Consider the following 5,303-nt stretch of genomic DNA (forward strand, 5'->3'; position numbering starts at 1 on the left):
TTTTCCTAATCACTTCATTTATATAATATGTATCAGACAACGATTGAGATATGTGTACACCAAGGTATTTATACGTCTCTGATTCTGATATATAATTTTCACCTATTTGCCATTTCCTATGTACATTGATTCTTTGGCCTGTGATTAAAACGTTTGATTTCTCATAATTAAACGAAAGTTTCCATGTTCGTGAAAATTCTGAGGCCGTTTCCAATAGTGAATTCAAATCTCGATCGTTTTCTGCGATTAATACCACGTCATCTGCCCAAAAGAGGCTACCTATTTTAACATTAAAAATATTTGCACCCAAGTTCTTACATTTTATCATTTTATACAGTTCATTAATAAATATTGAAAGCAATCGTGGTGAGAGGGTGCATCCTTGCTTTACTCCCAAATAATACTTTACATTGCACGTTAAAATAAATGTTCTTGATTATATTAAGTAAATTGCCTTTAATACCTATGTGTTTGCATCTGCGATTCCATGGAATTGTCAGACGTTAGGCCAACACCATTGTCATGATATATTAATTCCGTCCTCAATCATATTAGACCTATATTGTAAAAGTATCGATAATGGTAGTTTTATTGGGTTTTTTTTATTCTCAGTGCAGTGTCAACGAGGAGGCTTTGAACTTTTGCTGTCCTCTTTGACAGGTATACTCTACCACCAGGACAGCAATGCTTTTTTGCTACTTTTATTTTGGTCTAAGAGGAGTCTCATTTTGCTATGAAGCTACAAAGCAATGGAGCAATGTTTCACCTGTCGTGAACGATTCCGGTTTGCGCTTCAGGGGTGACGCCAGCGAGTGGGGGAGGGGGAGGGGGCAGGGTCCCGTCGAGGAGAGGTCTCCGTCAAGGAGAGCCTCCCCCCCCCCCCGGCGTTGGGAGATAAACTACAATTCCCCGGCGTTGGGGAGATAAACTACAATTCGTCGGGGAGAAATAAAATGTGTAGGGGCCTATGTATTTTCTACATATTAGTAGACTCTAAAATCGATTCTTCTTGAACGTCCATTGCAATGCATAAAGAAGTTGTGCGTACATTTTATGTCAACATCTTTTGTACTTTACCCTTGTGCGAACTCTCTGGAAAGATCCTCCCATACTTCGACGTCCCGGTTTGGGTGGTTTTTAAGTCTCTTGTGGGTTTTCTTCTGGTGTGGAAAGAATATCTATCTATATCTTTATTATTGATGCAAACTTCAAACTTACACCAAAACATATATTTGTATTCCCCAATTTATATATACAAGAAACGTGTATATTTTGAAGTAATTCCGAATTTTCTGTAAGAAAAAAAAAACGTGTTTTGATATAATGTAGTAAATTATAGCATTTGAAATATTTATAGAGACATTTCCGACATTTGTTGAAAAATACCACCCTTAAAATTCATTTAAACGTGAAATATTTTCAGGATAGATTCTCCAGAGTATACCCTTCTTCGATCATGTGAAAAGTGTAAAAGCCATAGTCACCAAAATGGACTTTTGTTGGCACACTTTGATTTCGCCCTGTTCCCACTGTGCGTTGGACCTAAAATCCCCATAAACATAATGGTATTGTCCAAAGAGTTACAGCTAAATTTACAATATGGCGGCCAATCCATTCATGTCGGGACCAAATCAGCAACAAAGATTTCCACCTCCTCAGCCCCCATCGGGTTCTCCTATGAGACAGTTTCCAGGAGGATATCCGGTAAGAATTGTTAAAAGTGATAGATAATCAGATTTTATTTATATTCGTAATTTGATGTATAGTGTGTGCTTCGAAATCAAACTCATCTCCACAGGCTTTGTTTCGGCATGATGCCTATCTCCAGCGGTCAATAAAAGGTTGATAGGGCCCGCTGGTGCTGTGATGGATACACTAGGCCCGAGGCCTAGCTAGATAGAGACGCATGTATGATGGCTTTTGATCACTATGATTGGCCTAGTGTTATTTTTAAACATAGTGTTCTTCTTTGGATATACATATTAACACTCACAATTTCTTTAAGCCCCGCGATCATGATATAGCAGTCACCATTTGCCCAAATTATTACTATTTTAAAGGCCTAGGCCTAAATAAAAATACTTTGTAGGCCCCTAGGCCTAGCAAGGCTAGGCTAGGAGGCATAGGGCCAGGCCTAGACCTAGTAGTAATAGCTAGGAATTACCATAGCTAGGGCCTAGGCCTTATAGGCTATACTAGCCTAGGCCTACTACAGTCTAGAGTAGGCCTATCTGTACTACATACTGTAGGCCTAGGCCCTAGTGTAGTAGTAGTAGGCTAAGTAGGCTCTAGCCTAGCTACTCTGTCAGAGGTCTAGGCCTACAGTACAGCCCACAATTGCTGCAACATTCCCCACGTGTGGCACGCGTGGTAACTTCGTTGTAGTTGCGTGGTAGTAGGATCTACCACCACACGTAAAACGTGGCCTGATAAACAATTACACCACGAGAATGTTGATTGTTTTGATGGGTCGATTAGCAGGAATAAACAATGTTTTGAACTACAGTAAACAGTTGTCAATTAGAGTAAAGAATTCAGATCCAAGATATTATCGAGCAAAATACGCTGTGTAGTATTTTATTTTAATTGTACATTATTAGTAAAATATTGAACATGAATAACAGCCGAAAATGGGAGTTGAATTTTTGCATATAATTATGTACAAAGCCGATGAAGCCAATCGAAAATTATGGCCTAGTTATACCCGGTGCCGATCGTGTTGGCCTAAAAAACATAGGCCTCTCGCTTAGGCTTATATAATTAGAAAAATAGAGGTCAGTGAGTCCGGTCGAAAGGAAGGTAGGCTTAACTTTCGTGAATCAACTCTTACTTTATTCTGATCCAGCCATGTAGCTTATAAACAGTACATGAACGTCCGGGAACGAATTTAACTGTTTATAAAAAATAAACAAAATATGTAGGATAAACTTTGTATACCCTATTGTTTACTTTGTGCTTAACTCCACGCGTGGCTAACGTTCTGCGTGACAACGCAACGTCCTCGCCAGTCACGCGTGGTGCGAAGGCGGCAATTGTGGGCTGTAGGCCTACGTAGGCTAGGCCAATACTGTATAGGGTAGCATACAGGTAGGCCTACTTTTAGCCTAATTTAATAATAATAATACCTAATAATTTGGCATATGCTGCTTGGAAACAGGTCAACTCGGCCACAGTCAAATTGGCTATAAGCCAATAGGGCTACAAGTCAACTCGGCCACTAACTAGTCAACTCGGCCACAAGCTCTTTATAACAGGTTATGGAATAACATAATTTATTAAAATGAATTGTATAGCCTTTCTTACATCCTTTTTGTTCAATATGATTGAAATATAATATATTGTAATAAACTTCAGATCATCATCGCGCTATTGGTCTAATCTTTATTTCTTCACACTCTTATGTAACCCACCACTTACAGAATGGTATAAAATCTCAAAAATAATGCTTAATAAAACAAGCTTGGTCTGGGGTTCGTGCTTTGTACAGATCATTAAATTCATAGAAGAAGCCTTTTAGGTCAAAACATAACTCCGGCTATATATAATTTATTATAGGATTGAAAATTGTTAATCTTATTTATAGTGTAGTGACTACTATGTCCACTTTTAAATTAAAGGGATGGCCTGTAACAGCTTCATAATAATATTCTGAAAATAACAAAACATCTGAAGTGTACGACAAATTGAACCTCACCATTTTGAGCTCTCCGTGGCGTATGCTGAGACAGAGTGGGACGCTTCGTTGAGCAGCTACTTATTAACACTGTATGCCTTGAAAAATACCTTCGTAAAATTGAAAGTACATGCTTATTTGTGATCGTTATTTATTAAAAAGTTGTTTTTTTCTAAAGCCTGTAGGCTGAATCTAGATAATTCTGAATGAGGAAACTATACTGCATTTTTAAAAAATGAGGGAAAATAGTAAAACTACTTTAAGGGCCTTCCACCCCCCCCCCCCTCTAAAAAAAAAAAATACCCTGCCGATATGCATCAGGCTTTTGTGGTTTGACCCTGCAGCTCAACAATCAGGCTTCGTTCGATTATTGTGTGGAGAGTTTTTAAAGTTGTCATTAATATAGAGATAATTTGCAGGTTGATTCATAGTAATTTAAAATATGGCATCGCTCTATGAAGGTTACAGTTTTGAACCAGAATATACTAAAGAAAAATTATTTCTGCATCAGATAAATCAAGAAGAAAAAAGGAAGAACACGAAAAATCAAGACTGAAGCAATTAGTTGATCGAAGGTGGCTATTGTAACAGCACTGAGTTGTTACTCAATTTCTGTAGGATATTGTTACACCATTTGTTTACGCATGAGCGGTAATCTGTTACCTGTGGTTTAGAATGAAGCGATCTTGCGTCGCAAATATTTTTTTTATAGAAACTGATTTGTGCACTGAAAGACAATCTGCTCTTTCTCGTTGTTAACTCTCGCATGGGCCATGTTGCTCACAGGAAATTGCTTGAATACTTTTTTTAAAGATAATTCAGATACGATTTATTCGTATTATAGAGAGACATACCGTAAAGATTACCATAGTTCAACAGACACAAGAAGGTTTCCAATTAAAATTATATAAAAAATGGATAATTTTTTATATTTCAATAAGTTATTGAATGTTTTATTGCAGCTTTTCCGAAAACCAGTCTTTTACTATAAAATTTGAGATCATGAAATACAATAAAAAAACAATTTTTGACAAGTCCTCTCCTTTAGAATTGTGAATTAAATTTCTTTATTCTTCTGAAGGAGTCCACAAAAGCAAGTACATCAACGAGTTCTAGCTCGACGCCCGCGTCTGGAAGCAAACAGGTATTGTGGTGGTCATGTATTATAGATTGGCGTGTGATTTGTTGTTTGTAAGCATGTGCATGAATTGTTGGTGCTTGTTTATATGATACCTATAGTAAAACACCTGTAATTTTTGCAATCTGAGCTAATTAACAACAATGGATTAATTAATTTACTGATGTCCTCTAAAGCAGGACAAATATGTAGTTTTTTTTTACTTACAGTAATTTATTTTTTTTATTACCAGTATTTGTATCAATATTAAAATTTGTTGTTTGTTTTCAGCTTATAAATGTGAACTACCATGGTTACTTGATTATAAGCCAACCCCGGGTATAAGCCCATCCCCTACTTTACACCCAATTTTATGTATCAGCCTTTACTCGGGCAAAAGCCCAGGGTACAATTTGAATTAGTAGCTTACTGACTTTCACAATACTCTAAAAAATAATCAAATATTGGCTTGCAGTAAAAAAAAATGCCTTTTGATTGAAAAGGGGAGTCTCC

The 5,303-nt window shown here is 37.0% G+C and overlaps 1 long non-coding RNA gene across 1 annotated transcript in view; it reads left to right on the forward strand.

Moving 5' to 3' along the window:
• Positions 1 to 1,583: 1,583 nt before the first annotated feature.
• The window catches only part of LOC117112720, a 5,704-nt gene continuing 1,984 nt past the window's right edge, over positions 1,584 to 5,303 (forward strand). Inside the window, exons 1-2 of the long non-coding RNA XR_004446081.1 lie at positions 1,584 to 1,704; positions 4,755 to 4,817. This is a non-coding gene — a long non-coding RNA (uncharacterized LOC117112720). The remainder of the gene's footprint in view (positions 1,705 to 4,754; positions 4,818 to 5,303) is intronic.

Source organism: Anneissia japonica, unplaced genomic scaffold, assembly GCF_011630105.1.
Source record: "Anneissia japonica isolate Jap-2015-1 unplaced genomic scaffold, ASM1163010v1 scaffold432_len584295_cov189, whole genome shotgun sequence".
Taxonomy (NCBI): Eukaryota; Metazoa; Echinodermata; class Crinoidea; order Comatulida; family Comatulidae; genus Anneissia; species Anneissia japonica.